Source organism: Chiloscyllium plagiosum, chromosome 15 (assembly GCF_004010195.1).
Source record: "Chiloscyllium plagiosum isolate BGI_BamShark_2017 chromosome 15, ASM401019v2, whole genome shotgun sequence".
NCBI classification, from domain to species: Eukaryota; Metazoa; Chordata; class Chondrichthyes; order Orectolobiformes; family Hemiscylliidae; genus Chiloscyllium; species Chiloscyllium plagiosum.
The window spans coordinates 66,330,422-66,340,232 of NC_057724.1; positions in this window are offsets into that span (position 1 = coordinate 66,330,422).

Genomic DNA, 9,811 nt, shown 5'->3' on the forward strand with positions numbered 1-9,811 from the left:
CCTCTCATTCTTCTAAACTCCAGTGAGCACAAGTGCAACCTACTCAACTCCTCCTTATAAGAAAATACCTCCATACTTGGGATCAACCCATGCGAAACTCATCTCTACTGCCTCCAATGTGAGTACATCCTTGCTTATGTAAGAGGACCAAAACTGTTCACAGTATGCAGGTGTGGTCTGACTAACATTTTGAGCAGTTTGAGCAAGACATCCCTATTTTTATATTCCATTCCCTTTGAAATAAAGGCCAACAGTCCATTTGCTTTCCATATTTCCTCTTGAACTTGGATGTTAGCTTTTTGTGATTCATACACGAGGACTCAACATCTTTCTGTTCTGCAACATTCTGCAATTTTTTTCCCATTTAAATAATATTCAGCTCTTCAGTTCTTCCTGCCAAAGCTAGAGTCTCACATTTCCCCACATTATATTCCATCTGATAAGTTTTTACCCACCCTTTCCGCCTGTCTATATGCCTCTGCACACTTTTTGTGTCTTCTTCCTTCCCTGCCTTCCCACCAATGTCTGCATCCTTTCTAACATTGGTGGTAGTACAGCCACTTCCATCATCCAAGTTATTAATATACTGTAAATAATCTTGGTCTCAGCACTGATACCGATGGTATTCGCCTAGTTAATGGTTGCATCCTGGAAACACTCTCTTTCTCCCAACTTCCTGTCTTCTATTGGTTAGCAAATCCTCTTTCCATGCTAACATCTACACACATTATGGACTCTTACCGTACTCATAGTCTTATGTGTGTTAGCTTATCAAATTCCTTTTGAAAATCCAAATATATTACTGCTACTGTTCTCCTTCATCTATCCTGTTTGTGAAGTCCTCCATTTGTAATACACTTCTCCAGCTTGATTTTTCCTTCATAAGGTCATGTTGACTCGATTTGATTATATTATGCATTTCTAAATGCTGTACAATTTAGAAATGGACTCTGACATTCATGCAATGACAGATGCTCATTGACCAATAGCTATCAGTTTTTTTGTCTCCTTCGCTTTTTACGATGACAATTTTCCAATCCTCTGGGACTTTACCAGAACCCAAGGATTTGTTGAAGATTACTTTCAGTCCATCTTTTTAGATTACTTACAGATTACTTACAGTGTGGAAACAGGCCCTTCGGCCAAACAAGTGCACACCGACCCACCGAAGCGCAACCCACCCATACCCCTACATTTACCCCTTACCTAACACTACGGGCAATTTAGCATGGCCAATTCACCTGACCTGCACATCTTTGGACTGTGGGAGGAAACCAGAGCACCCGGAGGAAACCCACGCAGACACGGGGAGAATGTGCAAACTCCACACAGTCAGTCGCCTGAGTCGGGAATTGAACCCAGGTCTCTGGCGCTGTGAGGCAGCAGTGCTAACCGCTGTGCCACCGTACCGCCCATCTAGTACCATTGTAGCTACTCGTTTCAAAATGCTTAGATGGAACTCATCAAGTCCAGGGAACTTATTGGTCTTTAGCCACATTAGTATCCCTAGTACCTTTTTTCTAGTGGTAGCTATCATATTTCTTTCCTCCCCACTTTAGTCCCTTGATTATTTAATATTTTGTAAATAGTTATTGAAATAATATCTTAACACCCAGAGTCAGCATTATTCCCTGTGATTACAAATCCACACAGAATGAACCAGGATCAGTATCATTGCCAGCCTTGGAGGGTTTGAGCGATAGGGAGAGGTTGAATAGGCTGGGGCTGTTTTCCCTGAAGCGTCGAAGGCTGAGGGGTGACCTTATAGAGGTTTATAAAATCATGAGGGGCATGGGTAGGGTAAATCGACGAGATGTTTTCCCTGGGGTGGAGGAATCCAGAACTAGAGGGTGTAGTTTTAGGGGAAAGAAAGGGGAATGAGGCCTAAGGGGCAACTTTTTCAAGCAGAGGGTGGTACGTGTATGGAATGAGCTGCCAGAGGAAGTGGTGGATGCGAGTACAATTACAACATTTAAAGGGCATCTGGATGGGTATATGAATAGGAAGGGTTTGGAGGGATATGGGTCAGGTGCTGGCAGGTGGAACTGGATTGGGTTGGGATATCTGGTCGGTATGGACAAGTTGGACCAAAGGGTCTGTTTGCGTGCTGTACATCTGTATGACTCTAAAATTGTATTTCCTGAGCAAGATGTGTCTGTAAGATTTCAGAGACAACTGTGCATAACTTAATCACATGGTCTACAACATCAGAGCAAATGATTCCAGAACATTCTCTCCTGTATTCTTTTGTCTTCAAGAATAACCTATTGGCTAAAGAGCCTTTTTTTTCAGAAAGCCAATTTCTGAATTTTTTTTCATTTGTTTTTCCTGAAATGCATGTGTGTGGTTTGGGATATTTAGAAGGAATAGCATTTATACTTTTATATTACTAACTGGTTTGTTCACCAATCATTGAATAAGTTTTGTTTTGATAATATACCCGACCTTATGTTTATGAAGAAACATAGTAAATAGATCTTTCTAATTTTAAATTAGGGAAGAGGAACTGGACTTATAACATTAATTTTGTTTCTCTCTCCACAGATGCTATCAGATCTGCTGAGTTTCTTCAGAACATTCTGTATTTGATGCTATTTTAAACCCTTGATATATATAAGGCATCTAATCAGTCATCTTAGTAATTGAAAAATGCATTATTATGTAACAAACAGAAAATGCAGGAGGAAGAGTCACCAGACCTGAAACATTAACTCTGGTTTCTCTCCACAGATCCTGCGAGACCTGCTGAGTTTTTTCAGCAACTTATGTTTTTGTTGCAAATGCTGGAGCAGGCCTGGGAGCATCTTTGGAGCAAGGCACAGAGTTAACGTTTTGAACCTGATAAGACTCGTCTTTTGAACTAAAGAACTGTATTCTGAAGAACAGTCATATCAAATTTGAAATGTTAACTTTGTTTTTCTCTCCTCAGGTGTTGCTGGACCTATTGAGTTCCTCCAGCATTTTCTATTTTGTGTTTCAGATCTCCATCATTCAGTATTTTGCTTTTATTTTATGTTGTCACCCATGGAGTAGTGTGACTACAACAATGGTCAAAGTTAAAAATCACAGCACAAGGTTACTGTCCAACAGGTTTATTTTGGAAATACTAGCTTTCAGAGCATTGCTCCTTGTAATCCTGCAAACTCAGTTGTTACATTATTTTACAGCCTCTGGTCAGAATCACTTGATTCCACTGTCCATCCTAATATTAGACTTCTCTGCAAATGTATTAAATTTACTTTGAGTTTCAGAAACAAAACTATTGCTGTAAATTAAAAATAGTAGTTAATTTCAACACTGAACCCTGGGGCACCCCACTCACTACTTCTCACCTACTCTATAATTCCATGTAATAATCTTGAATAAGACAGCCCCCTCGCTGGATCCAATATCTTTTCTCCAAATCAAGATATCCTCTGGGTTTGCAAACATAACCCAAGCTGATTACACCACATTATTCATGCTTATGTCATAACAATTGAGAGTTTAAGAACTCAATATTGTGAACTTATTATAAAGTACACTAGACCTTCAGTGCACGGTGCTGGTATGCTGCATGTATTCTCCAATTGTTTTCAATGTAGAATCCTTTTTAAAATTAATTATTGAGATATTAGGGAATGGTATATATAGGAATTCATGAGTAAGATCAGAAATTCTTTTTGGCCATCTCTAGTTATCCTTGAGAAAGTAGTGATGAACCTTCTTTTTGTATCTTTGCAGTACCTGTGACATTGCTGTGTGAAGCTGTCAGGGAATAAATCCCAGGATTTGGATCCAGTGATGGAGAATGAATGATGACATATTTCCAAGTTGAAATGGTGAGTTACTTGGAGAGGAACTTGGAGGTGATCATGTTCCCACACATTTGCTCCGTGTTGCTTAAGGGGATTGAGGATGTGGATTTATTTCTCTAACAGTAAAGAATGTAATAAATAAATTTATGAAGATATTATTTTATGTGTTGTCATCACACTGGTTATTGCTTATATCTACAATGTTCCATTTTGAGTATTCATTGTTAGAGGTAACTGTCAATGCAGCCTGATTTTGCAAAATAGTGTTGTTCGTGTTATCCATTTCTTTGCCGTAGAAATTGAATTCAGTAGCACAACAGTGTTAGTCACACCCGCACTCATAGGTTTTGCCTTTTTGGCAGAAACATAAAACATAGAAGATAGGAGCAGGAGGAGGCCATTCAGCCCTTCAAGCTTTCTCCGCCATTCATCACGATCATGGCTGATCATCCATCTCAATAGCCTAATCCTGCTTTCTCCCCATAACCTTTGGTCCCAGTCACCCCAGGGCTGTGTCTAGCTGCTTTTTGAATACATTCAATGTTTTGGTATCAACTACTTCCTGTGGTAATGAATTCCACAGGCTTACCTCTCTTTGGGTGAAGAAATGTCTCTTCATCTCCATCCTAAACGGTCCACCCCGAATCCTCAGGCTATAACCCCAGTTCTGGACACACCCACCATTGGGAATATCATTCCTGTACCTACCCTGTCGAGTCCTGTTAGAATTTTATAAGTCTCTATTGGATCCCGTATCATTTGTCTGAACTCCAGTGAAAACGATCCTAACCTCGTCAATATCTCATCATACATCAATCCCGCTATTTCCAGAATCAGCCTGGGAAACCTTGGCTGCACACCCTCGAGAGCAAGACCATCCTTCCTCAGAAAAGGAGACCAAACTGCACACAATATTCTTGGTGTGGCCTCAACCTGGCCCTCAGTAACTGCAACAACACATCACTGCTCCTGTACTCAAACGGCCAGAGAATGAAGAGGGCAGTCTGGTAGACACATAAGTGTCTTGGTTTTAAAATAGTTTCATTACAATGTATCAAGTAACTTTTAAATCTGTGACACTTAAATCATCATTTCCAAATTTTGACAGTTTTTATTTTGCTAACCACAAATGAACAAAATCTAATTGTGGGTCAACTCTGACAACAGCAATTTATAAAGAAAAATTAGTATTTCTGTTTAATAAAAGAAATGGTCTATACTGTAATTTTCCACTTAAGAAAAGGATAACATATATTATATGCGTTTATATAATTAAAGTACATTTACATTGCCAAATTTGAATTATTTTATACCCTTGTGATTAGCTTTGAAATTCATTCAGAACTTTAAGCTAAATTAACTCAAATCAGTTTCCACTTGCTTCAAATGTAACCTTGTAATACAGGGATAAAGCAATTGGGAATTTAGTTAATTTCAGTTAATTTAATTGACTTGATCTGACTTAACAAATACATTCGTTATAATGGGACTTTTAAAAGCTTCAATAATTGTAGTATCATCTATACACACCCAAGCACCATCATATCTATTGCAATGAAACATTTGATTGCTTTGAATGTAAAAAGCTATTATACAGTAAGATGAGCATAACATATGATCATAACCATTTCACTTTTGATCTCATATTAAAGAGATCAACTCATCTCTGTGGTTGTGCTCTTGCTCCTGCATCAGAAAACTGTACATTTGGGGCAGCCCCGTGGGGTGGCACAGTGGCTCAGTGGTTAACACTGCTGCCTCACAGCACCAGGGTCCCAGATTCAATTCCAGCCTCGCGTGACTGTCTGTGTGGAGTTTGCATATTCTCCCCACTGCGTGGGTTTCCTCCGGGTATTCCAGTTTCCTCCCACAATCCAAAGATGTGCAGGTCAGGTGAATTGGCCATGCTAAATTGCCCATAGTGTCAGGTGCATTAGCCAGAGGGAAATGGGACTGGGTGGGTTACTCTTTGTAGGGTCAGTGTGAACTTGTTGGGCCGAAGGGCCTGTTTCCACACTATAGGGAATCTAATCTAATCATTTAAGCCCAAACTGAGGACTTGTGTCTGTGGTCCCTTCAGCCTGCTCTGCCATTTAGTAGAACATCTGATCTTAGACCTTTGTTTCACTTTCTCCAGCCAATCTCTATATCCAATGATTCCCATAAGATTTTAATTTGATTTGATTTATTCTTGTCATGTCTACTTAGGTAAGGTGAAAAGTTTTGTTTTGTGTGCAGCACAGTAAAAATAATTTAAATATTTTCAATCTCAGCCTTCAATAGACTAAATGTTTGAAGATCTGCATATCCTTGGGGTTGACAACTTAAAAGATTCACAACTTACTGAGCGAAGACATTTTTCATCATCAGAGTCCAAAATAGCTAAGCTTTTATATCTCACTCTCCCCAACCCTAGACTCTCCACCAGGGGAATTGGCTTTTTAGCACCAATCCCTTACAGAATCTGAAAGGACAAAGGAGAACTACAAACCTGCGTATACAGAAAACCGACAAACACTGACCAAATACTTAACTACACCAGCAACCATCCCAACACACACAAACGAAGCTGTATCAGAACACTATTCCAACGAGCCACCACACACTGCAGCACAGACGAACTTCGGAAAACAGAGGAGAACCACCTATACAACGTATTCAAGAAGAACGGATACTCAAAAAATACAGTCCGCAGATTCCTCAAGAACAAACCACGACAAGCAGACCAAACACAGCCAGAAACCCTAACCACCTTACCATACATCAAAGAAGTTTCAGAAATGACATCCAGACTACTAAGACCCCTTGGAATCCTAGTAGCACACAAACCCACCATTACTCTCAAACAAAAACTAACAAACTTAAAAGACCCAGTACAACCCATGAACAAAACCAATGTCATCTACAAAATTCCATGCAAGGACCGCCACAAACACTACGTAGGACAACAGGAAGAATGTTAGCCACCAGAATACATGAACATCAGCTAGCCACATAAAGACACAATCCTCTCTCCCTTGTAGCCCTACACACAGACGAATAAAACCACCATTTTGACTGGGATAACACATCTATCCTGGGGCAGGCTAAGCAAAGACATGCCAGAGAATTCCTAGAGGCCTGGCACTCCAACCACAACGCCATAAACAAACACATAGATCTAGATGCCATCTATCAACCCCTCAGAAAACGAACAGGAAATGACATCACCATTCACTTGGAGGTCGTCACTGATGATGTTACCTAGCCAGGTAGTGAAATATCTGGATATCAAACCTACAGCTCAGCGAGCAAACCTACACCCTAACCCTCAACCTGAGCTACAAACCTTCACAAACCTTGCAAGAATCTGATGTCTTAATGAGATCACGTCCTGTTCATCCAAACTCCGGAGTCCAAAAGGTCCATTTTACACAATCTTTCCGCGTAGGGAAACTCTCTTATCCCTCTTTCATCAATTCTGTGATCACACTAGCAGTGAGTACTTGCATTCAACAAAAATGTGGGACGGAGTCAAGACTAGACCTTTTTCCTCATTGTGGCATCGTCCAACATAACTCCCTGTTGGGAAAGTGAAATCGCTTCTGTAATCCCATATTTATTTCATACAAACAACAGAACAGTATAGATTCAGAAAATGGATGCTCTCTGATTTTGTGCTGCAGGGGTTAAATCAGTTTAGATTAATTAAGTGTTAAATTCTAATAGTAAGCGCAAATAGGATCCGCAGGTGTACAGAGGCAGGATAGGAGTGTAGCAAGTGCGTCAGGAAGATAGAACTGGCCTTGGGGAAAGGTTTGGAGGTAAGAGGATACTGGGGGTGAGGTAAATCCAAAGGGAGGCTCTCCAGTGGGTCCTCGGGAATCTTTTAAGGAGAGACCACTGCAGGATGCCACCAGCTCTCATGGAAGGATTACTACTAGGTCAGCCACTTGGCTTGGGCCTCCACAACATGAGTTCAGTGTCAACCATGCCACTGGCAAAATTGCACTGGGGGTAGGGACACATAACCGGGAAGGAACTTGATGGATTTTATATGTCCTAAGCTCAGACTTATTACCTGCCAATTGGAGATTGTAAAACCAACTCTATGATTCTAAATGTTCCTCTATCTGAATGGGATATAAAAGATGTGTGGGATGCAGTTAGTAACTAGAGATTTCAAAGCTTTGGAAAAAGAAGAGTTTACCATGATGACACCAGTGAAGAAGGAGTCAATTAAATGGACGCACTGAAGAACCTGAGATGACTTTTCTTTCAACAAAGAAAATCAAGGAGACACATAATACAAATGTTCAAAACTCTGATACAGCAAGAAGAAAGAGATTTTACCTTCTGGCAAGTGGGCCAATAAATAAAGGTCTTGGACTAAACAACTGTCAAAATAACTCACAAGTAAATTAGGAAACATGTCCTCATACAGAGTCTTGTTAAAATCTGCTTGAAAATGTGGCAGAGTGAGATTTAACAGTAACTTTTGAAAACCAATTGGATATATCCTTGATGAAGATTAATTTACTCGATTATGAAGAAACATCTGAGGGTTGAGGCTAAGTCAGACAGCTCTTCCAAAGAGCCAAGATAGGCACAATGGGCAGAATAGATCTTTCTGTGTTTCTAAGGGTGAAGTCACAGACAGAGACTAGAACAAAGCTACACATCTGGAGGGAAGTGAAAACCTTCTTTAAAAAAAATAGCAGACACATTAAGATGAAATCTATGCCCATGGTGGGCATTGCTTTAGTTAGTTACATTAACTTATTTTAATATCACAATGTTTTCTGAAGAAACGAAAATAAGCTGGGAAAATTTGATGAACATTGAAAAGCACTTTCCACTCCGTCAGTTTATACTTCTCACAGAATCAGTAATGTGGCTTCACAATAGCTTCTGATTGATGGAATCTTTTCATATGGCTTCGTGGGCAGCCAACACTGACTGAATGGCTGATCAATGTCACTGATGTATTCCTCGCTGAAAGTTCTAGCTGCAATCCTGCACTAAAATCCTGCTTTAAAACAGAGAAGAATTGGAAACTTTACATGAGTGTGCAAAGAACTTGGAGTACATTTTTTATCCAGACAAAGAAAAGTTTGCTTTGTAATTATTTTAATACTTTTAACCATGACTTTACCTCTGGAAAAATATTAGCTTAGCTTTAGCATTATTGTCACGTGTGCTCAAATGAACATAGTGAAATGTTTACAAGTCACCAGTTACTTATAAAGTAACTATGCCATAACTTACAAAGGTAACTATGTACAGATTCTTAAGTACAAATTTGTAGGAAAAAAATGAGAAAAAAATACAGAAATTAGAGGTCCAGCATTACAGAAGTTCACAGCATCTAAGGTACAAGAGAACAAAAATATAGGAACAAATTAGAAAAATTGAAAGATCAGAATAACAGTCCTTCAACAGCCCAGACCACACCATTACCTTGCCTCCAGACCACACCGGCACCTAGCCTCCAAACCACACCAGCACCTAGCCCCCAGACCACACCAGCACCTAGACTTCCGATCGCACCAGCACCTAGCCTCCAGACCACACCGGCACCTAGCCCCCAGACCACACCGGCACCTAGACTTCCGACCGCACCAGCACCTAGCCTCCAGACCACACTGGTACCTAGCCTCCAGACCACATCGGCACCTAGCCTACAGACCACATCGGCACCTAGCCTACAGACCTCACCGGCACCTAGTCTCCAGACCGCACCAGAACCTAGCCTCCCGAACGCACCGGCACCAGGCCTCCAGACCGCACCGGCACCAGGCCTCCCGACCGCACCGGTACCAGACCTCCAGACCGCACCGGCACCAGGCCTCCAGACCGCACCGGCACTTAGCCTCCAGACCTCACCGGCACCTAGCCTGCAGACCGCACCAGAACCGAGCCTCCAGACCGCACCGGAACCTAGCCTCCAGACTATGTTTGCACCAACCCTCCAGACTGTACCAATACCTAGCCTCTAGAACAGTCCGGCACCCTGCCTCCAGACCGCACCAGCA